Source organism: Protopterus annectens, chromosome 9.part0, assembly GCF_019279795.1.
Source record: "Protopterus annectens isolate FY-2018-M chromosome 9.part0, PAN1.0, whole genome shotgun sequence".
In the NCBI taxonomy this organism is placed as follows: domain Eukaryota; kingdom Metazoa; phylum Chordata; order Ceratodontiformes; family Protopteridae; genus Protopterus; species Protopterus annectens.
Window position 1 is genome coordinate 1,799,221,640 of NC_056743.1, and position 27,423 is coordinate 1,799,249,062.

Here is a 27,423-nt window from a genome sequence, read left to right on the forward strand (position 1 = left end):
CTGGTTCTACTGCCATGAGGGCTTGCAATTCAGAGAACCTCCTAGCCGAGCTGATAACCAGTAAAAGGGCAGTCTTCCAGGTCAAGAATTTTAAATCAGCTGGTTCAAAAGGGGATAAGGCAAATTTTTCTAGAACAAAGGTGAAGTCCAAAGGAGGGTGGGCTGCCTCCTGGGAGGTCTGACATAGAGCACTTCCCTAATGAACTGTTTTATTAGGGGTGGGAAAAGATAGGAGGAAGAGCAGGGATGTGGGCTGAAATGACAGAGGTGTGAATCTTAATGGATTAGAAGGACAGGCCTTTGTCCACTAAGATACCAGGTAGTCCAAAATGACTGAAATGCTGGTAGAGACAGGGTTGAGACCTTGTTGCTGACATCAAATAGAGAACCTTTTCTGCTTGGCAGAGTACGTTTTCCTAGTGCTGGGTCTTCTAGATTATTTTAGGATATTAAGCACCTGACTACTCAGAGATTGTTTATGGTAGACGTTTGATGAATTATCCAGGCAGAGAGTTTGAGAATCTGCAATTTAGGGTGCACAAACCTTTCCTTTGCCCAAGTCAGCAGATCCACTCTCTGGGGTAACTGCCAATGTTTTTCTTTGGTCAAACTCAGTAGCAGGGGGCACCAGTACTGCCTGGGCCAGTGTGGAGCTATCAGGATGACCCTCAGCCCTTCTTTTCTGATCTTTAGGAGGATCTTGGAGGGAATGCATAATGACATAGATGGCTCCAGGGGAAGGAGAAGGCATCTGTTCTCCAGGCTGTGTGAAGTTTGCTGAGTGTTTTCATCTGTGGTAAAGAGGTCTATTTGAGGGGATCCCCATTTCTGGACTATGCTGAGAAACGTGTCCTGATGCAGTTGCCACTCATGTGAAGCCATTAAGTGTCTGCTGAGATGGTCTGGTAGAGTGTTCTGCACCCCAGTAAGGTACTCAGCCATCAGATGGAATGCCATAGCATTGTCTGTCTCCTAGATCTGCACTGCCAGCTGGCAAAGAGGGTAGGAGTGGTTGCCCCCTTGTTAGTTTATATACCACATTACTGTTGTGTTGCTTGTTAGATAAATAGGACCCCTGGTTTCCAGTGATGCTTGAAGGCCACCATGCCTTCTATACTGTCATAATCTCCTTCCAATTTATGTGCTTGTGTCCGAACTGCACTTCCCATTTGCCCTGGGACAGCTGCTGGAAATGGGGCCCCCAGGCTGTGTCTGATGCACCCGTGGTTAAGGTTTGGCCCTGACGGATGAACCTGAAGGGGAGACCCATATTCTTGGCACATGCTTGTGCGTACCATGCCAGTTCCTCCCTGAGGCAGTGAATTGGGGGATTAACATCTCTAGGCACTGTGAGTGCTGGCATTCTTGAGGTATCACTGAAGTTTTCTCATGTGTAGCCTGGCCAGATGGATCATTAGTATACATGATGCCATGTAGCCCAGTACTCAGAGGAATTCTCTGTCTGAGAGGTATTGCCTGTTCATAATGTCTTGGAAGTATTGGGTTACGAAGGAAGCATTGTCTGTGAGAAGGAAGGCCTTGTGAAGGAAGGAATCCAAAAGAGCCCCCAGGAAAAGTATTCTGATGGAAGGGTTTGTGCTGGATTTGTTGAGGTTTATGGTGAACCCTAGAGAAGAGAGTAGAGTCTGGGTGAAGGCCGCATCCTTGAGGAGCTTGGACTGACTCGTGGTCTCAGTGAGGCAGCCATCCAGATAAGGGGAAATTTGAATGCTTCTTGTTCTGCAGAAAGTGATTACAGGGGCCAGACATTTCGTGAAGACGCTTGGAGCAGTAGACAATCCAAAGGGAAGTGCAGAGAATTTAAAGTGATGGATACCTGCTCTGAAGTGAAGAAAACGACTGCAGTATTCTTCTCTAGGGATATGCAAGTAGGTATCTTTCAGGTTCAGGTTAACCATTAGAGCCTGAGGTGTGATCATGGGAAGAAGCCTTTGAAGAGTAAGCAGTTTTAATTTTGATACTACGAGGGACTGACTGAGAATGGACAGATCCAGGATAGGGCACAAAGAGCTTTCTTTCCTGGGGATCAGGAATAGCCTAGAGTAAAAACCTTTTTTCTATCTGGTGGTCTGGTACTGGTTCCACAGTGCCCTGAGAGCATAGGTTGTGAATATGAGAAATGGCCGCTGGCCTTTGGTTTTATGGAACATTGAGGTAGCCTGAGAATCTTAATTGTTCTTTGAAAGTGATCTTGTTCAGGGTTGGTGTAGAGTGGGGATGGGGGTAGGCAGTGTGGTGAGTCAATGCTGATCTCTGCTAGGTCCCTGTGGCCTAGATCTCCCTGACCTGGGTGTTCCTGAGGTCCACTGCCTTGCCCTCTTTGATTGCTGTTGCTGCCTGCGAGGCCTTTCCCTTTGGGTTTTCCTCTGACTGGGTTTTCGTTGTGAGGGAAAGGAGCAATCCTTAGTGGGAAAATTCCTACTGAACCTAGGAGGTTGGTCTTGGGAGAAGTCCTTGATGGTTTGCATGGATTTTGCTTTATCCTCCATCTTTTTGAACACAGCTGCAGCCTCTGGTCCAAAAAATTGAGTCTTTATCCAGGGGTGCATGTAGCAATTTAGATCTGACATGCTCTGATAATGTCTGTTCCCTAAGCCAAGCATGCCTTTTGATGACTGAGCCAGAGATAGTTGCTTGAGAAGATGCCCCTAGGGCATCATATCTACTGTGCAAGGAGCGCCTAGCTACCTGAGAACTGTAATGGCAGAAATCCAGCAATTCCTTTGAAGTGTTTTTGTCCTCCAGGGAGGAAATCTTTTGCTTCATTATTTCCAAAGTATTTTGTTGGTATTTTATCATATGAAATTGACAACTGAGGGCCCTCATGGCCAAGGTAGATGAAGTGTAAACCTTCTTTCCAAATCTGTCAAGGGCCTTGATTTCTTTGTCATAGGTAGTGGGTTTTTACAAGAACTGAGCCTAACTCCTTTGGGTCTTGGGATGATAATCTCTGGGTCAGCAGAGATGTTCTTAAAAAGGAATTTATGCGAGTCTGGTACTCTGTAAAACCTGTCTGATTTACAAGGGGCTGGGAGAAGAAAGTCTGGCTTGAGAGTTGATTCCATAAAGACATCTTCTGCCACTTCCAAAACTGGAGGAATAGCCAATGGTTTATATTGAAGGAGATCAAGGAACTCCCTGACCCACTTTTTTGCTTGGGGGGTAGTCCTGTGCCTGCCACTGGAAAAACTCTCTGATGTTATGCACTGACTCCCCAAAGGTAATGTCCTCAGGGGGTGAGGCAGAAGGCAACATCTCTTCTGAAACAGAATCCTCAAAGAAGGTAAGTATGGGTTCTACCTCCTGGTCAGAGTCTTCATCTGAATCAAGAGGCTCTGAAAAGGCCTCAGGTATAGGGTCTCTCTTCCTTTTTCCTGGGGAAGATTCAGGGGGATGTTGCCTGCCTATGACCAAAGAAATAAGGTCCTTGGCCAACCTGACCAAATCATGGTGATAACCTGTGGGATGTGAGCCGATAGGCCTAGGTACAAAAACTGAGGTTGAAATCTTTTTAGGTGTAGTTTTCGCCTTGGGCATATGGACATCTACTACTCTGATGCTGGTCTCCTTGAAAGAAATACCCAAATTTGTGGACACCCCAAAGGGATGGCATCAGTTGAGGATCATTCACTGGAAACCAAGGTCTGCTTTGCAACTCTGGACCCAACCAACCCACCAAACACCAAGGCCTGAATTGAATTTGAGGGACCTAACAGCATGCCAGTCTATGAAAGGGTGTTGACAGAAGCATGCACCACCAACTGTTCACAAAAGGGGGCTGTGAAGGCACTTCTCCTTCCTCTGCAACAATATGCCTTGGGGGACTGGTGGATGGAGAAAAGTTGCCATCTGAGGCCATAAATTTGGGTGTTATTTTCCTTTTTTCACTTAGGGAGCTCAACCTCAGGATGACCAACAGATGCCATCTTGCAATGGGGAGCGGATTGCTGACTAAGGTGCTTACACAAGATTTCGGTCCTATGTCTTATAGTCCTAGTATTGAAAAGGGTACACAGATGGCAATTTGGGATATTGTGGTTTGGGTCTAAACAAGTGATGCACAAGTGCATGAGTGTGGTATTTGTTTACCACAACAGAGATAATTATTAACTTTATCTGACATGAGTAACAAATAAGAAAAAGAGTTACCCAATGGGGTACTTAGCTTTAGAAGAAATTCTCACTCCAGTGCAGACCAACAGATGTACTCACAACTGCTTCAGACTCCAACGGCAAGAAAGACTGATGTCATGGCATCAGCTGGCTCCTTTTATACCCAACCATCCTGATGTCAGGGTAGAGTAGCTACCAGCTCAGAGGAGGAAATTATTTACTCTGGTAGTCAGGCCAGCAAAGGGCCTCCAATACAAGAAATCCCATAAATCAGGACTGGAACAGTGAAATATGAAGAACATCAAAATCTTTCCAAAGCTGGGTCTTCGATTCAGTGACTGCCACAGCTATCACCCCCAGCCAAGAGCATTGCATGGAAGAGCTCCTTCTTTAACTTAACAGTTTACACACACACACACACACACACACTATGCATTTTTTCATTTTTCTTCTCTAATACTACTTATTTATATTATAAAATTCTAATAAACTACTCCAGAGTATGTATTAAAAGTCTTTATTGCATGTCTGATGAGTGAGAGGACACTTGCTGTTAGCTTTGATGTGACAAGGCATATTTTAAAGTCCTTTAATGTATACCCTGTTATAATTTATTACTTCCTTGTTACAGAGCCTTCAGAAATCTTTCCATGTGATTAAGATAAACAGGGTATTCACAATCTACAAATCAGTTAATTTTTCACTTTTCAGGATTTCTGAGCAGTACCGTCACATATTTCAAACATTACACTCCTAGCATGCTCTTCCTCAAAATGAATGGTCAGGTAAGCAGAAGGGATGGACTGCCTGCAGCCATACTTAGAAAAAGAAGCAATACTGAATTCTGGGAAAGGACGAGGTAGGGTACTGTCTGGGGTCCAACAGAAGATAATGGTCAGGTCTCTCTCATAACAGCTATTCCCCAATTAACCAAACGTGCTTTCCTTATTTAACACCTAAAAGCACATGTACTGTGGAGCTGAGAAGAACAAGAATGCTTAAGCAAGTTGCCAAAGGAAACAGAAGGAGGTTAGGTAATGTGTCGTTGAACACACCTCCCTAGATCTGAAAGTACAATGATTTCAGCCATTATTTTACACTGTATCCAGAGATGGAAGCAATTCTCTAATTGTCACAATAATGTCCTTTTGACTAAACATTTTGCACACACACACACACCTCTGACAATTTATTTATTTATGTATGTATTTATCTACTGACATTTATTTACTGGGCACAGGTGCCCTTTTCAGTGGATGCCCGGGAAGGAAAGCTCCATATTTTGTTCATTCAGTATTTACAAAAACAAATTTTATAATGCAGTTTCAGTGAATACATAGCATAATAATCAGTATAACAAAATTTGTTTTGACAATGGCAGCACAGTGGTGCAGTTGATGGTGCTGTCACCTCACAGCAAGAAGATCCTGATTTGATTCTCAGCTGCTGACTTCTGTGCAGAGTCTGCATGTCCTCCCTGTGTTGGAATGGGTTTCCTCTGGGTGTTCTGGTCTCCTCCCACATTCCAAAGGCATGCAATAAGTGGATTGGACACTCTAAATTGGCCATAGGTGTGAGTGTGCATGTGAGTGTGTGGTATGGAGGAAGAACCATGGCAGGGATAGCCACCTGGTGGTGTGAACCTTTCCTCTACATGATTGTCACTGGTGAAGTGACACCCCAACCCCACGTGGGGAAAAGGGGTTGTGGATGGATGGAGGAATAAACAAAAATTAAATTTACAAGCCTTGTATTGAGAATTTACAGATAGAAGTATGGTGTGCCAGATAGGCAGAAGTAATTTAAGAAATACAATAGAGTGAGGTATTAGAGGAGATAAGTAAGTCTGAGTATTAATAGAGAAGTGGTGATGGAATATTAATTTGGGTGTGCTAATTAGAAGTAGGTACAGAGTTTAAGAAGTACAATAAAGTGAGGTTTTGCAAGAGGATAAGCAGGTTAAGCAATTTAGAGCTTTAAGGGGAGGTATAAGAAAGGGGATGAAGAGTATTATCAAGCTATGTACCTGATGAGGAGTAGTGACAAAGCCAGGAGGCAGAGAGCATGTCTTTTAGTAATGGTTTGAAATGATGAAGGTATGTGACAAACCTGACAGATACAGGAGCTCTCTTCCAAGCTCTAGCTATGCTATTGGAATAGAGACTGACTCCAGCAGACATATGTGGTTTGTAGATGGTAAGCGGTTGTTTATTATTTGACTGATGGGGATAATTTGGAAGATAGTACTGGAGTAGGGTTCTAATTGCTGGGCAGGCAGATGAGGTAGGGATGATTTTTATGGGTTAAGGTGGGATGAGTATATGATGGGTGGAGAGGAAGCTGGAGCCAGTTAAGTGCTCTTATTGCCAAACAAAGGTGGGTCCAGTAAAGTTTGTTGCAAGTGAATCTGGTGACTTTGTTATAGCACTGTTCAAGTTTAAAACTAAGTGAGGCTTGTAGGTTGTCATTATAGGGGCTTCATATAGGATAGAGGGCAACAGATTAAGTGGTAGCTAGAGATACCTCAACAGAGTCTGTAAAGAATTTTTTTGCTCTATGTAGGGTGCCTAGTTTTTTATGGGTTTGCTTGATGGTATTTTGGATATGTAAATCGAATTTAAGATTGTTGAATGTCATGCCAAGTAGTTTTGTATGTGTGGTAATTGTAATCATGGTGTTATTTAAGGAAGACATTTTAAAGTTGTATTTTTTCACAGATATGGGATTTTAGAAAAAAGAGAAGTTATTTAGTTTTTGTTTGGGAATTAGTAATGGGTGATTATCCTGTAGCCAACTTTCAATAGAGTTAAAGGCTTCTTAAGTAATTCTCTAAAGATGTATTAGGTTGTTGGAAATGCATATTAGGGTAGAACCATCAGCATATTGTATGAGGGAAGCTTGCTGAGAGGATTTGTATAAATTGCTAGTGAATATATTAAACCGTAGAGAGCTGAGAATGGTGCCCTGTGGCACACCAGTATTGGCAAGAAGGAGGGCAGGAAAAAATGGAGAGCCATTTAATAGACTGGTATCTATCAGTTAAGCAGTTGTTAAACCATAACAGCATTTCTCCAGAAATTTCTACAAAGGGAATAATATGGAGATAGGCCTGAAACTGGTTAAAACAGATGAGGTTCCTCCTTTATGAAGGGGGGGGGGGTGATGAACAATATTTTCCACAGAGAGGGAACATATGATTCCTTAATAGATCTGTTAATTTGAAGAGACACAGGATAGGCTATGGAACTGGCACCCATTTGATTATCTGCTAAAGGAAAACAAAGTTTTATTTTAAGAAGTAGCGATTTGATGAAGGTTGTTGGGATGGGTTTTAGGGTAAAAAAGGGGATGTTTGCTGTTTGAGTAGATGGCATGTCAGGATTGTTGAGAGGACAGTCTTTAGTAAGGGCTTTACTGCTTTCTATGAAATGTGTTTTAAACTGAGCAGCTATTTTAGAGGGAGTGTTATCCGCAGCAGGATTAGGAGTGGTGGATGTTCCAGGCTGGAGTATAATAATAGAAGACCATAATCTTGTAGAATAGGAAGATTGGTTTACTGAATCTGAAGGATTTGTTATGTGGTGAAAAATGTCCTAATGCATTGAGACCATTCAAGGTAACCATAGGTAGCATTCCATGTGGCACCTTCAAAGCATGCCCTCACATTAATAAGGTTACTACCTTTATACATCCAGTAAATGGTCAGGTTTTTGATTTCAAGGCTAGGACCACATGTAGGACTGCCAATTTGGTTTATTTGGCTGAATGTTCACAGTGCACTAGGTTTTATGTGGGAAAGACCAATAACATGTTTAAGGTTAGGGTACTTCAGCATTTGTCATCCATCAGGAACAAGGACGTACATAATGCACTTTATAGGCATATTGAGTCCAATCCTACACACACTTTTCTTTTTAAAGCAGTGGTTAATGTGAGATTAAACAACAGAGGTGGAGATTTAAAGCTCCTTACCGAATCCTTAGAATCATGATGGATTCTAGAATTAATGGCTCATAGGAGCCCTGGGTTAAATTATATGGTACCTTTGAAGCCAGCCTTAGAGAAAAGGCGGGTCATTTACTGACAGCTGATTGGCTGTTTGAGAGTTTAAATCGATGAGTTGTGTGATTTTATTTTGTCTGAAGAAGGGTTGTTAACCCGAAAGTGCTTACCTCTGGAAATTTGTGTGGTTTTAATAAAGAAGAAGGAATAATAGCAGTGTCTCGCCATTCTTTTCTTTGGATTCTGTTTTTTGTGTTTGGTGGGACTTTGGCATTAGCACAGAACAATTTTTGGGATTCTCGTTTGTTGTTTGTTCCATTGTGCTATGCATGTTATGGAGAGCAAGGTGGCTGGTATGCCCCCTGATGGTATCTGTGGCGTAAGGGGAGTTGGAGATGAGTCCCTTCGAACAGGGTCTATGGACTTTCTTTGCCAAGATAACCCCCTATTGAATTTGGGTTTTATGGTGAACAGAGTGGATCCGGTAAGCAACAGAGTTCCGGTTGCCACTGATAAAAACTTTGACGACCTGTTACGAGATCTGAGTTATAAGACAGGGAGATTACAAAGACTGAAATGGCAAACTTACCATCTTGAAGCTTGCCAGCAATATGGCATAGTGCCACGCGGAATGAGGATCCTGTACATGCCGACACAGGGGGACCGCTATCCGGAGCTACTAGCACAGTGGCAGTCACTAAATATACAAACAAGTTTCAAGTATATGGACATTATTAATTCTTTTTTTGCCCCTGAGATGGCTAAACTCCAGACAGAAGTGGAGGACTTACAACGTAAGTTGGAGAGAGAGTTTAATGAGATTGTTCATCGCACACATTTGGAACAATTGTATCGTACTTTTGCTGATAGCAATGAAAAGTTGCGTGCACAGAAAATCAATAAGTTGAGGAGAGACTATGAAGATTTCTCTCTAGGAAATATCTTTGTTTGGCCGAGGTATAAGGGATCTTATCCGACTGGGAGCGTTGTTGACGTCAGGAAGCCGGGTCGACGTTATCAGGAGGGGAGGAGTTTGATAGAACATCAAGAGACAACAACGGGAGATGCGATAAGGACTGAATCCTGTTTATCGCATGATTCTAATATAGCGTGTGTTGCGAGTGAATCAGCAAGAGATAATAAGACCCCTGTTGTGGCCATGGTGGCTCAGCAAGTAGGTGAACCATCTATGAACACTGTCCTTTCAGTGACTATTGATTCGACACACTTGAATGAAACTGAGCCCTCTGTTGAGTCCGATGTGAAGGCCCTAGGGGGGCTAGATAAGGGAGCACGCCCCAAAACCACACAGGGGCAACAACGTTTTTTGGAAATGCTTCCAGCACCGGTCAAGAAACGAGGTGCATGGAAAAGGTCCCTAAGCGAGGGAAGGGACCCGAACAAGAGGAGGAAAATCTTGGACTGACTTTTAATGACACTCTTGGTATTGTATACAATCTATCTTCACATGTTTTAATGGAAGAAGAGTATTTTGTGCTCAACAAAGGCTTGACCTTTGTGCCCGGCAGGGCTAGTGTTTACAATGAAATTGTTTCAGACTTAATGTTGTATTGTAGGAGTTTAGCTTTGAAGTGTGCTTTTGGGAACAATGATAATTTTAGTAGAACCACTCTGAAACAACCCAGTTGTTATGTACCACCTTTTTCTCCTGCCATGAGTCTCTTTATCAGTAGTTGTGAGCAGGATTTGCAGGAATATTTTAAGGCAGGTGATTTTCGTAGGTTTTATAACCTAACACAGGCACAGCAGAAAGCATTAATGGATTTGAGTAATAATCAGAACCTTGTTATAAAAATGGCTGACAAGGGAGGAGCGGTGGTGGTGTTAGACACAGCGTTTTACAACTTAAAGATACGAGAATTGTTATCTGATGATAATACGTATATTCCGATTAATCCCCTTGTTGTAAGATCAGTAGTGGATAGAGTGCATAGTAGTTTAAAGCAGCTATGCTTTGAAATGCAGATTAGTGATGATCTGTTAAAATTCTTAATGATAGAGAAAGCTGTTACCCCAATTTTCAAAGCTTTGCCCAAAATTCACAAATCACTGGTGGATCCACCTCTCCAACCCATTGTCTCGGGCAGAGGATGGGTGACGGAGAATATTTCCATTTGGCTTGAACATACACTCAGGCCGTTTGTGGATAGGATGCCCAATATATTAAAAGACACCGGTGGCTTCTTGCAGGTTGTAGGAGAGGTTAACCGACAAAAGCCACATGACAATTTATTGTTGGCTACACTGGACGTTCACAGTTTGTTTACTGTGATTAGTAATGATTATGGTATCCAAGCCATAGGTGAAATCTTGAGTGATTTGGGTGAGGACGAATCGAAAATAGCTTTGATTAGGACGCCTCTATCCCTTGTATTAGAAAACAATGTGTTTATTGGAGGGCAACAGGTATATAGGCAAGCACAGGGGGTTGCCATGGGCACCCCCTGTGCTAACACATATGCTAATTTGGTCCTTTCATTTTGGGAAAGGGATTCCGTTTTTAACAATCAGGAATGGATGCAATACGTAGGGGCCTATACCCGGTTTGTGGATGATGTGTTTATCTTTTGGCGAGGTAGCCCTTCTTTGTTAGAGAGGTTTGTGGAGTACCTACACTCCACTACTTCCTTCCTTAGATTTACCCTTAAATACTCTGATACTCAGATAGATTTCCTTGACGTCTGTATCACACGAACCCTTGAAGGTTTTTCCTCTAGTTTGCTTAAGAAAGAATGTTGGAAAAACAGTTTGCTATGCTTTGATAGCATGCACCCCCGTTTTATGTTCCCCAATATCATCCAGGGTCAGGTTTGTAGGACATCCAGGCTGTGCCTGGAGGATGCCCAATATGATAAGGAGGTGGATGGATTGAAGAGTTGTTTTCAGGAAAGGGGTTATAAAGAACGATTGGCCAATCAGATAGTGGACAGCAGTAATTCGAAAAGGGCCAACAGATTTAAACCATGGTTGAAATGTACGGAAGGGGAGGGGAATGTGTGTTCCAATTCCTTAGTTAGATCAGAAAATCCCAAGTTGTATTTTACATACAGCAGCAATATAGGGGATATAAGGGATATAGTCAACAAAAATTGGAACATTCTTAGGAGTGACAGTAGGTTAAGGGACATTGTAGGAGTAAGACCTAGTTTTGGAGATAGGCGCAATAAAAATCTGAAGGATTTGTTATGTGGTGAAAAATGTCCTAATGCATTGAGACCATTCAAGGTAACCATAGGTAGCATTCCATGTGGCACCTGCAAAGTATGCCCTCACATTAATAAGGTTACTACCTTTATACATCCAGTAAATGGTCAGGTTTTTGATTTCAAGGCTAGGGCCACATGTAGGACTGCCAATTTGGTTTATTTGGCTGAATGTTCACAGTGCACTGGGTTTTATGTGGGAAAGACCAATAACATGTTTAAGGTTAGGGTACTTCAGCATTTGTCATCCATCAGGAACAAGGACGTACATAATGCACTTTATAGGCATATTGAGTCCAATCCTACACACACTTTTCTTTTTAAAGCAGTGGTTAATGTGAGATTAAACAACAGAGATGGAGATTTAAAGCTCCTTACCGAATCCTTAGAATCACAATGGATTCTAGAATTAATGGCTCATAGGAGCCCTGGGTTAAATGATATGGTACCTTTGAAGCCAGCCTTAGAGAAAAGGTGGGTCATTTACTGACAGCTGATTGGCTGTTTGAGAGTTTAAATTGATGAGTTGTGTGATTTTATTTTGTCTGAAGAAGGGTTGTTAACCCTAACCCGAAAGCGCTTACCTCTGGAAATTAGTGTGGTTTTAATAAAGAAGAAGGAATAATAGCAGTGTCTCGCCATTCTTTTCTTTGGATTCTGTTTTTCGTGTTTGGTGGGACTTTGGCATTAGCACAGAACAAATTTTTGGATAAACTGCATACTGAGAGAAATAATCAAGAACAATAAAAATACATAATCTCGAAACTAGTAATCCAGAAAAAAAGCGCGAGGTAGGTTGAAAAGTCAAAGTTCCACACTCAGAATCAATTATCAGTACACCCTCGAGGAAACAACCACAGCAGTAGTAATAAATAGATTTTTAATGCTTAAGCTCTTCTGTCATACACAAAAGTGCACACTTCTTTTGAACCATAACATAGTATGTTACGAGTAAACGAAGACAATATCATTAACAAAGAGTATGAGGTCTATCTTTTTTTATGTCACTGGGTAGAGACACTAAAAAGGATTTGACTAGGACAGAGCCTTGTGGTATTAATTTTTGAGCTGGTGAGTGTTACTGGAGTTAACTGACAAGTTTCTATGAATCGATATCAGGTGGAAGTAACAAACCTAGAATACGATAAGGAGTTTTTAGGTTTGTATAAGTCAGATAAATATCTTGGTGAAATTGACAAATGGGGCACCTGTGAGATGGCCTTTCTTTGTGTTTGTAAGAATTGTATCAGCTAATGTATGTAGGGCTGTTTGGGTACTTGAGTGTTTTAGGAAACCATGCTGATGAGAAGTCATATTATGTTCGTAAAGATAGTAAACTGGTTATAAATTTCTGTTTCTAGTAGTTTACCTAGCTGGGGAAAGGAGGATGTAGGTAGGAAGTCAGCTGTAGAGGAAGTTTTACCACATTTAGCTATTCAGATTACTGTTGCTATTTTTCAAGTAATTGGGAATGTTTGTTGTGGGACTGACAGATTAAATGGATGGCATGAATGCTTGGTAAGCAAGACACCAAAATCTTTGATGCATCAGAGGAAAATACTACGAGCCCCGTGGTTTCCTGTGTGGTTACTGGTGAGATTAATTTGTATATGGCAATTTCAATGACTCTCTTTAAATAAAAGGGAGGGAGATATGGCTCTGTGGCTGGAGGATTGGGATAATTGATTTGTATGGACCTTGAAAGACTTGCAGAGAGCTCAGACACAAATTCTCATGGAGTGTATAAGTGAATTGTGCTGTTTGTTTTTGTACATCCAATTAGTTTACCTCTTTCCAGAATTTTTTGGAATTAGTAAATGTTGAGCTTTGTTTGATATGAAGGTATGTGGATTTTACCCATATGATTGTGTTATATTTGTGAGGTCATCATAAGTGGCATTATGTGGACAGAATGTGAATGGACAGTATTGATTTTGGATTCTAGAAATAGTTGAAAAGTGGTGGCTTTATTAACATTAGTGAAGTAAAACACTGGCCATTTTTGCTACTAATGGCATTTGTAGTATTTACTATGGTGGCGGAAAAGTTACTTTGGATATGGGGGATGGTTTAAATGTTTTTAATAAACATGCAGAGGATTTGAGGTAGTAGTCACTTCTGTGAAATGTTGGGACAACCGTGCCTTTTATTTGTGATGGTTGCTCATAATAAGGATGCCTAGTAGTGAGTTATTTATACTGACTAGACTGAGTCTGGTACGATCCTTGATGAGCTGATAAATATTTAAAACTGTGAGGAAACTATATAGGTCAATTTTATTTTGTGCTAGTAAACTGACGAGTAATTCACTTACGATAAGGAAGCACTTCTTAGTTTGTGAGTAACTTAATATTTTTACAATTAATTTGCTTGATATCAATAAGTGCGTGTGTGGGGAGGGGGGATACACTGTGGCAATAACAAGTATTTTGTAGCATATCTCCTCCAAGAGTGTAGACAGAAGAAATAGATTTTGATTTTCTTTTGGCATTATAAACTTTAGATCTATGGTATTGGCCTTCTTCATTTTGTTTACACTGTAGTTAAACTGGGTTCACTAATGACCCTCTCTTTACAGCTGAGACATGGAAAGGCCACAGAAGTACTTTAAAAATGCAAAACACAACATAAATACATGATTGAAGACCAGCAAAGATATATCGAATTGATAGTTCATTTACTGTGGAAAAGTAACACGCAATGACTTAGAACATTCTATCAGGAAATTCTCTGGGTTCTCAGACTTTGTTACTGTTAGTCTGTTACAAAGAAAGGACATTAAGCCTATATTAGAATACAAAATACAACCATAAACCATCTCATATAAGAAAAGATACTTTCCTCTGCATATCAAGCCAATTGCTTAACAAAAGGATAAGGATCCATTTATTATCGGGCATCTCAGACTTCATTATCTTCCCAGAGGGTGAGCTAAGGAAGAGATGAAAGCTTGAGAAACCACAAGCAACCAGCAAGCACCTGTTATTCAAATGCTAAGGCTAACCTTGGTACTAGAAAATGTGGTTCATGTAGCCAATGTTCTTTTATCTTTGAGGATGTTAAGATGCAACTTGAAAATATTAACAAAACATAAGTTTTTTTTTAAATAAATGGTGATTGTAAAACTAAATGTGTCATATATTTAGCTGTGTGCAGGTCCTATCCAGCATTTTATATTTGGAAAACTGATAGGGCATTAAAAACAGAATATATGAGCACACATACCAAATTAGAAAACACAATACCAACAATGCTTTATATAGACATTTGTCTTGTAGTTTGGGGATGCCACACATTTAGATTTGCTATATTGGAAAAATTATTAGTTAATTCTAGGGATGGTGACCACAAACTTCTGCTTGAAGAAAGAAAAGTGAAGGAGCAGTTGACATTGAATGCTTCCAACCCCCCCCCCCCCCCGGTATTAATGAAAATATTCCCTTGAAACCTGTTTTACAACTTAGAGCTGAATAATTCTTAAGAAGTTTTTTTTAATTTATTACAAATTACAAGATGTGATTTTTACTGTATTTTTGCATTATAAGTTTGAATATGCCTCGTTGAAGTGAATTTCTTTGGGACATGAGTGTTTAGAAGATTTTTTTCTAAGTATATTAAATGTGTATTTATAGTTTTAGATGCATTTGTCATTTTGTGATGATTTTAGTATCTTGTCTTTTTAATTTTCTATTATGCTGTACTAATTGGTTAATTGACACAGATCTAGGCTATATAAGGCCATTCATTATTTATGGATTTTAGATTCCGATGAGGTCCTGTTAAGCAGGATGAAAGCGCTTAATCTGAATAAAGTATTTTACATGCAGTGATACTTGTGATATTTGGGAGTCTTTATGGTCCCTGGTTCCACGTCTCAGCCTGCAGTCAGCGGTTACTGTTTGTCAAGGATTTAGTCTGCTTTTGCGGCCACTACCTGTGTTTTTTGTATTTTATGACTTTTTGTCTCGCTGTACAAAAAACACTATAATCACTGGGTGTAGCAATTTCACTGATCAATGCTACTTTTGTCTTCTTTGCATGGACTACTATATCTGATTTTCTCACATCTATTTTTGGAACTGTTGGTAATGGGTGATCCCATGTGATATAAACTTCCTCATTTTCTACAATGCTTTGTGGCTCGTGTTTCCATTACTTCTTAGCTACTTAAATACTGTAATGTTTGTACAATCCCCAATGTAACAATCTGGCCACATTATTATGCCTTTCGGTATACATGTTCTCTGCATTTAGTATATCATACTAATCAACAATATGTGTGATTATTTACAATTCTGTTTTACAAAACTTGCATTTGGCTGTTTCTCTGACATATTCAATGGTATTTGTAAACCAGTGCATAAATATTTCACTATCCTGGGCCACTAATATTATTAACCTTTCATTTTTTGGTATAAATCCACCTCTTCCTAGCCATCATGCATCAGATCCTGAGATTGTTCTGGAAGTTTTCTGTATTTGCAACTACATTTATTAGTTTTCCACATTTCTTGTGTTCTATCCTTTATTCTTTCTTTTGCTTTTTTTTTTTTGGCATATTGGCGTGTTCATTTGCTGCCTGATTTTTGGTTAGATTTCCATTCCCACTTGACATAAATATGCTTCTGCTAAACTAAGCAGATTAACTTATCTTAGACTTGTTCTCTTCATGTTTTAAAACTTTCACTATGTTTGAATCTTGTGAGGTCAGCAGATATGTGTGCAGTCCTGTGATTGTAGATGCATACATGTAATCAATTTTGAGGAAGCCTATACCTCCTTCAGAACGGGAACATATGAACTTGGTATCCACTGATTTTTATAAATCATTTGATAAGCATGAAGCATTTTTCTTGTTTTCCTGTCCAGCTGATCCAGTACCTTTTGAGGCCTGTCTATTATCCCAAAAACTGTAAGTTAGAACAGGAAGAGCAATTTTTTTTATAAATTTGACTTTGTTCTTAGATGTCATGGCTGTTTTCAGTATTAATGTTAGTCTTCTAAAATATTTCTTACTAAGTTTTTATTTACATTTGTTCATGTTCTGTTTGATCCTTCATCAGTTCCCAAATATTTATATGCTCTGTCCTGCTCAAGTTCCTTTATATCACATTCCTGTCAGAGACTGATATTTCCTTGGTGCTGCAGCTTTCCTACTGTAAAGGTTGCTTTTGCATATTTATTAAGACCAAATAACATTCTTATATCATCTGAGAAAGTTTTGAACACTTTCAGTTGTGCTCTCAGTTCCTTCTCTGGTGAACTATACAGTTTTAAATCATCCACAAAAATAAGATGAGAAGTCTTTACACTGTGTTGTTTTCTGGTAGCCAAATTTTAATCATGACCTAATCTGTTAAGTAGGCAACTTAATGGGTTAAGGGCAAGACAAAAGAGCAGCAGTTGACAAAGAGCCACCCTGGAATATCCATCTTTGAATTTTTATCCCTTTGATAATAATTTATCCTTTAACATGGCTTAGCTGAAGAGTGGTTTGCCACCGTTCTGTAATGTAATCAATCAATGTAGAGTGTATCTTATACATTTGTACACACTCCTTTATCCATGAATGTGGGATGATGTAAAATGTTTTTTGTAGTCTATTCATGCCATACTTAGATTCTTCCCCTTTTTACAGTTCTTCATTATGACTTTATTTAACAACAAATGTTCCTTTATTCCATATGACGTTTTTGTTACCCTTTTGTTCTATTTCCTGATGGAGTTTTCTTTTAAACGATTATAATCTCTGTTGGCATCATTTCCAGTATATAGTTTACACATCTTCAGAAGGCAAGCTATTAGTCTTTAGGAAAGCTTGCATTTTCACTCTTAAGGCGGGGTATCATTTTTCCTGTTGTTAACCAGGTTGGTGTCTGTTAAGGATGCACTTATAAGTAGTAGTACCCAAGAAGAAGTACAAATTATGCTAATGAAATGACGTCAAAGAAAGCAGCAGCCTCAGATGAAGTCACATCAAATATGATTAAACTTTTAGGTGAGTTAGGGGATAAATGGCACCTGAGGGTACTCATAGCAGTATGGTAAGAAAGATGTATCCCAGAAGACTGGATAACAATCATATGACAAGGTCCCGTGAAAGATGGTTTGGCATACCTCTTAACTGTCCTGGTTTTTGCAGAATGTCCAGACTTGTGCCTCATATTTTTGGTCAATTCCTCATAGAATGTTTAGCTTTCTGGTGAATCTCTGTGGATTGAAGTCACTAAATAATAGCACACGTTTGAGTTTCTGATTTTACATTCTTCAGAAAATAAACACTAACACAAAACATATTATTTTAGCAACTTTCTAAATTTATATATTTTGCTGGCTGGCTTGATGTATTGTGATCTGTAACTACAGTGAATTTCCTTCCATGCAGATAAGGCTGAAGTTTCTGCAGTGCCCACACTATGGCTAGGCATTCCTTTTTTACAGCTGCATAGCATTCCTTCCTGGGTTGGAGCCTATGACTGAGATAAACCACTGGGTGCTCTTCTCTCTCTGATAATTTATTTACAATCTGTCCTTATTTTTGGGCCTTTGCTTTGACCAGATTTCTTGAGTTAAGAGGTTGAGATGTATGTGATTTGGGCAGTGCTGTAGTGGTTCTATGTACAAGGACCCAGAGACTCAAGTATGAACACTGTTCGGCCTCACAGAGGAATTCCCTGTGGGAGTGGGTGTGCATCAGGGTTCAGCTCTGAGCTTACACCTGTTCATACTGATGATGGACTATATATTAACAAACAGGGTGAAGGGGATAGATCAACAAATCAGTTGTTTGCAGACAATGTGACACTGCAAGTAAACTCGCAACAGCAATTTCAGCAAAAAATAGAGGACTGAAATGCTGAGCATAACTTGCATCTTGCCAAATAAACCAAATTGCATGAAGAACAATCTGCATAATGTGAAAATGTCCTCAATGTTGTAGGTCCAGAGCCATCATTTACTTTCAAAAATAAGAAACATTTGAAGTGGCTACTCTGTTATAATAATCAAACTGAGAAGAGAGTTAGATTGCAAAGACAAGGAGCCTATAGTTGCAAGCATTGCACTATACGTATTTATATTGAGAATAATAATGTTTTTCAGCATCCTACTATGGGTATGATTTATACATTTTCACATTATGTAGATTGTTCGTCATGAAATTTAGTTTATTTGGCTAGATGAAAGTTATGCTCAGCATTTTAAAAACTCCAAAATCCAAGATACAAAAAAACTGAGAAATTAAAACAAAAACAACTGGCAACTTCACTGAAGACTGAATCCACAAAGTTTAATGAAGCACTTTTCATCCAAATACTTCTTTGAACTTCATCAGATACTAACATTTACAAAAATCAAGTTTAAATAGTCATGTTTAACCATGATTAAAATCAGCTGGTCTCTCCATCTTGAAATTTAAAGGAACAGTAGTTAAAATAGCATTGTGAACATAATATGCATTTTTCTGTTCTTTAAAACTGCCTTATTTAACAAGCAAATGAATACATTTTTCGCAGCAGCAATATGGTGAAAATCATATATGAAAATTGTGTAAAAATGTAAAGAGTCTCCTCGTTTATCTAACCTTACATTATAAACATTTTCAAGTGAAAAATTAATAAGTAAAACATAATTTCTATAATGTTACTACAGTATTTCATCGCATTAAGCTTTTCAGTTTTAAACAGCATGTGATAGAACACGTGTCGTTCAATCCTGGAAAGTTATAAGCATTGAGACGAACTTGCCAGAGCAATTCCAACTTTTCTAATAATAAGGTGAATGGACCCCCTCTTGGATTACTGTCCACTTGATCAAGTACCCAGAATTTAAATGCATGTTCTGGATATTGTTCTATATGCTTTGCTAAAGCATTGTCCAGTTTGTGTTTGTTAATATAATATATATGTTCGTATATGCGGTCTCTCATTCTACGCTCAGTTTTACCGATGTAGAATGAATCACAATTTTGACATTTAGCCACATATACGTTCATTCTGGAGTTGCAATTAACATTTTTTCTGTTACTCAAATGTGTGCTGTTTATGTACAGTGATGCACCTACATGAATGTATTTGCAATAGGTGCAACTACCACATTGTTTCATCCCTATTGCATATGATTGGATCCTGCACTCACCTTCCAATTTTTTATCAGTATGTTTTTTATGTGACGATAATCAAGGTTAAAAGTTGTAATATAGCTCATTGTGAAATCAGTTTGGTTCGTACCTGTCCCAATGACTGTGTCCTGGACCTGATTTTCCATATCAACCTGAGAATAGTCATTCAACCCAGTAAGGTGTTGGGTACTCAGAATGGGTATGTACACACCATTAATTCTTTTCTCCACAACTTCTTCCATTAGTTTGTCAATCAAAGTACTCGGGTTTGCTCTTTTTGTGAATAATTTCTTCAAGAACTGGCACTCACTATGGAAGTCCTCATCTGTAGACACCATTCTGGCAGCCTTTACTAATTCACCCTTTACCACCAATCTTTTTTGGTGGTAAGGGTGTGCACTTGCATAGTGCAAGCATGTGTTTGAATATGATGGTTTCCTATACATTTTTGCTTGGTATCTCTTTTCAACATAATTTTTGGTAAGTTGGACATCTAAGAATGCTATTTCATTTGGGTCAAAATTATATGTAAACACTAAGAAGTCTGTAGTCTGTTCCAGTTGTCACTTTTGGATTTGATCTTGTGCTACCTGTTGCACCACTGACACTTTATCTGCAAGATGTCACTGAGGAGAAGGGAATTCTGAACAAAGAAGTCAAATTTAGACTGAGAGGTGCTACAGCCAAGTGGTACAAAGCATGATGGGTAGTATGTGATGGCAAAATGCCAAATAATCTGAAAGGTTAGGTGTGCAAAAATAGCACTGCAACTAGTGGTTAAGTGAGGCACAGATACCTGGGCAGTGAAGTCAGAGCAGTTGAGGAAGTAATGGAGATGTAGTGCCTGAGCTCGATAGTAGGATACACAATGTGGGACATGTGAAGGCTGCCAGCCCAGCTAGATAGAATTTTATAAATAATCTTATGTTATTTGTAAATATTAATATGATCCACAGGCTTGTTTTACTAATGTAAGAAAACTGTGTTACGTGCTGAGCTTCAAAACTGTAACCACAGTGCACCCTGCTGGAAGGGAGCAGAGGCGTGTGTAAACTGTATGCCAATGCAGATGTATGTTTTCATGGCAGAGGCTGGAATATGCAGAGTTAACTTTCAAAACTCTAAGAAAATAAGTTGATAAGTAAAGTATTTTACGACTGTGTGTTAGCTCAGCTTGGAGACAGAATGTCTACAGCTAGGGTTTCTTTCTATTGTCTTGGGACAGAAAAAATACTGTTTCTAATGTAAAGTGTTTTTTATTGCTCTGTGACTTCCTGGCAGCTGAAGATCACAAAGAGATGTTAAATTTTAAGTTCTGTTAGCCTGGGAACTAAATCAGAAGTGACAAGACTGATGTCATCTGAGAAGATTCAGCAGTAAAGTGTATTATCAATTTAAGAACCATCTCAGAGAGAAAGAGAGTGCATTTTGTATTTGTTTCTGAACCTGAACACATTACCTCACTAACACATGGATTTTCTCTGTAAGTAAGACTTGGCTCTTAGTATGTCTCTTAGAGATAGATAGGAAAATAGTCAGAGCACGCTAGATGTTTTCTGTATTTATGTTAGACTGTCCTGGAAGTATTTTGTGTGTTTTTGAACTCTGCTGTCACTGTGTTTAGTTAATAAATATTGTCTTGTGCTGTTGTTATTTATTGTCTTGTGCTGTTGTTATTTATTATTAAATATATTTCAACCTTTTAATTGTGGCTGGTTTTGTTTAAGAGATATTTATGCTCTTAAAGTACTTATATGTATTTGGTGATACTGTACAAACCACTCCTAAATAGCCTTAGCCTTGCTCACACTTACTATTCAGATAACAGTAACATTACACAGTAGAATTGAATCAAATCTCAAAGTGTGTGTTGGGCAGGGACACAAAACACTGGTTGGACAGAGAGGGTGCTGGAGGTTTTGGCTTGACTACTCAGCTGAAATCTTAACCCTATAGCCATGCCAGTGGGGAGTCTTATTGTAGATCTGGAGAGAGAGGGAGAAACCAGTCCCAGACTGACTGTGATCTCTGTGTGTTCTTAAGGAAAATTGTGTGTGTATACTGTTTGTTCTCCCAATGTGCACATCCCTCACTGGTGTTAGTGTGAGGATTGAGGTTCTTTGATTACTGAGCCAGTGCAGGGGCATCATATATTAATTGTTTGGCAGTGTTGGGATATCCACATCAAATATGAATTGTTTGATTGTGGTGAGATAGCCACATCACATATTAATTGGCTTGTAGTGGTGTGGACATTGAATTCCTGTAGCTTGTGTACAGTGATCACTGAAGGTGTTTTTTGCACTCTAAATCAGCCACGCAGTGAACATTCAGAGTTCATATCACAATTTTTTTATTTCTTTTGTTAGCTTAGTTAGTCAGGGAGAGCAGCCAAGCATGTCACCAGAGGAGTATGGCAAGCTGACAAGGAGCCAGTTGGCTGAGATGTGCCAGGCTAAAGGACTGGTGCATGGAAACCTGACTAAAGCAGACATGATTGCAGCTTTAGTCCCAGCTTCATTAGAGAATAGCAATCAGGAGGACGATCAAACTGGCCGTGGAGATGTACAACATTCAGAGAATGGACAGCTCAACCTTTCTACAGTGGACTTAAAAATCCATCTGGAGTTAAGGAGACTTGAGTTGGAAGCCAAGTATTTGGAAATAGAAGAATGAGGCATCTAGAAGACTGAGGAAAATGAGAAACTGCGATGTCTGTAGACTAAGGAGAATGAGAAACTGCTATGCCTGGAAGCTGAAGAGAAGGAGAGGCAGAGGCAACATGAAAAGGAGATGCTGACTTTTTTCCAGAGTCATAGAGGTAATGGGAAAGGAGTAATCCAACCCCAGAAGCACAAAAGGTCAGTAAATTTCTTCCACAGTTTATATTGGGGGATAATTTTGATAGTTTCAATCATATGTTTGAGAGGGTATGTAAACAGCATGACGTTGACTAAGGGCTCTGGGTACAGTTCCTGACCACCTTACTCCATGGTAAAGGTGTAAATGTTCTTTCCAAACTATCTGATGTTGACTTTTTAAATTATAATGTTGTAAAGAACTGTTTGCTAGAATTTTATAAGCTAACACCTGAAGCTTATAGGAAAAGATTTCGTGAGCATAGATGCAAGGCAGATGAAAGTGTGTGTGAATATATTGCTAAACTGAGCACTTATTTTCATATGTGGATGAGTGGATGCCAGGTCAACTCTTTTGAAAGGCTGGCAGACCTTTTGGTAAGGGAACAAGCTCTTAGTACTTTGCCTGAAGGCATGAGGATCTGGTTAGCTGATAGACAATGCCTTACTGTAGATGAGTTGAGGAAGAAGGGAGACCTATACCTAGCAAGCAGAGCACCCCTGCATAGGAAATGGACACCCAGTGCTTCTCATGGGTCTAAGGAAACCCATGGTGGGCAGGCCAGACTGCTCCAACAGAATCTGACAGTAGCAGGGAAAGCCACTAGTCCAGGTTCATGTCCATGATCTAAGGTAAAATCTTTTTAATGCAACCAGTGGGGCCATGTAGCATACAGATGTACATGGAGGCAAGGTGGGGAACAAAAGGTGGGAGAGCCAATAAGTGGGAATGAGAAAAATGCCAACAGTGGGTTGACTTGAGACAACAAGAGTACCAAACTACCACAAGAATGAGTGGAGAAAACCCAGCAAACAAAGGATAAATGTCCACCTTGGTTCAGACAAATCACAATATGGCATATGTCCTAAACCTCAGGACAAGACTCAGGGAACTCATGGGCTTGGCCCAGGAGAACCTGGCAGAAGCCCAACAGCAGAAAAAGGTGTGGTATGACAGGAATGCTCAAGCTAGAGATTATGCTGTGGGGCAGCAGGTAATGGTTCTCATTCCTGTCAGACACAACAAGCTGCATGCAGCTTGGGAAGAACCCTTCAAGGTGGTAAACAAGGTCAGTGATGTTAACTACATGGTAGAACAGCTAGGCAGGAGGCAGGGGCACACATTGTACCATGTTAACATGATGAAGCCTTACCATGATAGGGAGGCCCTTGTGCTGAGTATTTGCAGAGGATCAGAGGAGGAGTCAGAGGGAGATCTGGTGACTGATTTCCTCAGTGAGGCTCAGACTGACATCTCAGTGGAAGGCGTAACAATGTCCCAGCAGCTATCCCCTACCCAAGTTTGAGAAATCCAAGCAGTGTTACAGGGGTTTGAGGACATGTTCACTGGGAAACCAGGGTGCACCCACCTGGTGCAGCACCATGTGGATACAGGACCCTAAAGACCTATTAAGCAGGCCCCTTATAGGGTGCCTGAGAGAGTCAAACAGACTCTGAGGGGTGAGATAGAGGAAATGTTGGAACTATGGGTAATTCAAGAGTCCAGCAGTCCCTGGGCCTCCCCAGTGGTGCTGGTACCAAGGAATGATGGCAGCACCAGGTTCTGTGTGGACTACAGGAAATTAAATAGTCATGCAGAGTTAGATGCTTACCCCATGCCTAGGACAGATGAGGCCCTAGAGCAGCTGGGTGGGGCTAAGTATCTTACCACCATTGATCTTACCAAGAGTTACTGGCAGGTGCCCTTGACTCCTTGTGCTGGAAAGAGGTCAGTCTTTATGACTCCTTTTGGCTTGTATGAGTTCACAAAGATGCCTTCTGGGATGAAAAATGCCACAGTGACTTTCCATAGGCTGGTGGATCATATCCTAGCAGGAGCAGGATATTTTTCCCTTGCTTACCTAGATGATATTGCCATCTACAGCCATTCCTGTCAAGAGCACCTTCAGCATGTCAGGGAGATGCTGGGCAGACTACAGAGAGCAGGGTTGAAAATTAAGCCCAGCAAATGTCAGGTGGGTATGGCAGAGATCTCCTACCTGGGACATAGAGTGAGGAGTGGTAAGATCAGGCTAGAACCAGCCAAAGTGGAAGCCATTCAGGCATGGCCTGCACCTATTACCAAAAAGCAGGTGAGGGCATTCTTAGGGACAGCAGGGTACTACAGAAAGTTCTTCCTCAGTTATAGTACCATAGCTGCTCCTCCCAGACCTGACAAGGAAAAACAGCCCAGATAAGGTAGTGTGGACCCAAGAATGTGAACAGGCATTTCAATAGCCTAAAAAAGCTTTGGGAGGACCCCTGTGTTAGCCAGTCCAGATTACAGCAAATAATTTGTTGTGTAGGTGGATGCTTCAAACTATGGGATGGAGGCTGTACTTAGCCAGATTTCTTCAGAGAGAGAAGAGCACCCAGTGGTTTATCTCAGTCATAGGCTCCAACCCAGGAAGGAATGCTATGCAGCTGTAAAAAAGGAATGCCTAGCCATAGTGTGGGCACTGCAGAAACTTCAGCCTTATCTGCATGGAAGGAAATTCACTGTAGTTACAGATCACAATACATCAAGCCAGCCAGCAAAATGCCAAGTTGCTAAGATGGAGCCTAGGCTTGCAAGCATATGATATGACAGTGCAGCACCACAGTGAGGATAGCAATGCCAATGCAGATAGGCTCTCAAGACAGGGAATGAGGTAAGGTATACCCAGATAGACTCAACCATCTCAAGCAACATTTCTCAAGGGTCTCTGGAAAAACTAGCTTGAGTTCTCAGGGGGGAAGAATTGTGAAGGCTGCCAGCCCAGCTAGATAGAATTTTGTAAATAATCCTATGTCATTTGTAAATATTAATATGATCCACATGCTTGTTTTACAAATATAAGAAAACTGTGCTATGTACTGAGCTTCAAAAATATAATCACAGTGCACCCTGCTGGAAGGGAGCAGAGGTGTGTGTAAACCGTGTGCCAATGCAGATGTATGTTTCCATGACAGAGGTTGGAATATACAGTTAACTTGCAAAACTCTAAGAAAATAAGTTGATAAGCAAAGAATTTTATGACTGTCTGTTATCTCAGCAGCTAAGGTTTCTTTATATTGTCTTGAGACAGAGATAATTACTAGGTTTCAAATGTAAAGTTATTGCTCTGTGACTTCCTGGCAGCTGCAGAGCACAAACAGATGTTACATTTTATGTTCTGTTAGCCTGGGAACCAAATCAGAGGTGATAAGAATGATGTAATCTGAGATGATTCAACAGTAATGTGTATTATCAATTTAAGAACCATCTCAAAGAGAGTGCATTTTGTATTTGTTTCTGAACCCGAACACATCAACTCACCAGCACTTGACTTTGCTCTGTAAGTAAGACTTAGATCTTAGTATATCTCTTAGAGATAGATATGAAAATAGTCAGATCAGTCTATAAGTTTTCTATATTTATGTGAGACTGCCCTGCAATGTTGTTTTAAAGTACTTCCTGTGTTTCTGAACTCTGCCCTCAATGTGTTTAGTTAATAAGTATTGCCTTGTGCATTTATTATTTATTATTAAATATATTTTAACCTTTTAATTGTGGCTGGTTTTGTTTGAGATATTTAAGCTCCTAGAGTACTTGCATGAATTTTGTGATATTGTACAAGCCACTCCTAAAATAGCCTTAGCCTTACTCACACTTGCTATTTGGATAACAGTAACATTACACAGTAGAATTGGACACCCTTTGGTAAGGGCCTTTATAGTAGCTGATAAGGGTGGTTGGTGGCAGGTGGTACTACTGTGTAGTCTGGGAAGAAGGAGGCATAGCTGGAGAACCTGTGCCAGCCTTCACCAAGAGTGCCTGTGTGTTTGTATATGAATCAAATATCAAAGTGTGTGTGTGTCAGCTACATGGGCAGGGACACAAAGCACTGGTTGGACAGAGATGGTGCTGGAGGTTTTGGCTTGACCACTTTGCTGAGATATTAACCCTATAGCCGTGCCAGTGAGGAGTCTTATTGGTGATCTAGAGAAAGAGAGGGAGAAACCAGCCCCAGACTGACTTTGATCTCTGTGTGCTCTTAAGGGAAACTGTACTTTAGTGTGTGTGTGTGTATATACTGTTCATCCTCCCAATGTGCACATCCCTCACTGGTGTTTGTGGTGAGTATTGAGGTTCCTTGATTACTGGGTCAGTGCAGGGGCATCACAGGGCAGATAAAGAAATGAGGACATGCTCCAGTAGGTAAAAGAGTAGCTCTGAATCAAGAGAGGTAGCAACAGTTGGCGCAACACCCCAACCCTATGTAAAATTGAGATAAAGTGGGTTGTTGATGATAAATCAGTAATGCTCTTGTGGGCAAGACCTTTCACAAAGGGAATTGCACACAAACAAAAGGTACACCTTTCTGGACCTACTTGAAATTCCCAAACCTTTCTTAAAAACTGGCTTACTAATTCAAGATACAGACTGTCATTGTCAATTTAAATTAAGTAAAAAAGCGGATTGCAATCCACTGAAGCTACAGCAGGATACCATTTCTTTTCTTTATTTTTATTTTGCTAGGGAACAAGTTTTCCACTACTCACACAAATGCACATACACACACACACACACACACACACACACACACAGATACACACACATATACACGCACACACACACACACACACACACACACACACACACACACACACACACACACACTTACACCAATAAGTTACAACTCTGAGGCAGCAATAGCTGCTCTGGTGGCATAGAGGGATAAAGTCTTGACTATGGCCCATGTGACCTGGGTTTGTTTACTGGTTCAGGCAACTGATGGAAAGGCAGGGGAAGGTATCTGTATGCCTATCCTGAGGAGAGTATGGTGCATGGGTGTCGCCTCATGATGATCCTTGGCCACAGATGTTGCTAGAAGGGTGGTATGGTCAAAGGGTGGAAAATGGGCCTGGCTAAGCTTCTGCAGAGGTAGGATGATATGCCACTTACCCACATTGCATGCCAACCTGGGCTATACCATTTTATGACATGGAAAGAGGAAAATGGGTTGGTTATATAAGTAAAACAAAACCCTAGACAGATGTTTCAATGTGCTAAGCCCCTAAAAGGTTATGGATCTATGGCTTGCCCCAGCAATACTGGGTAAGT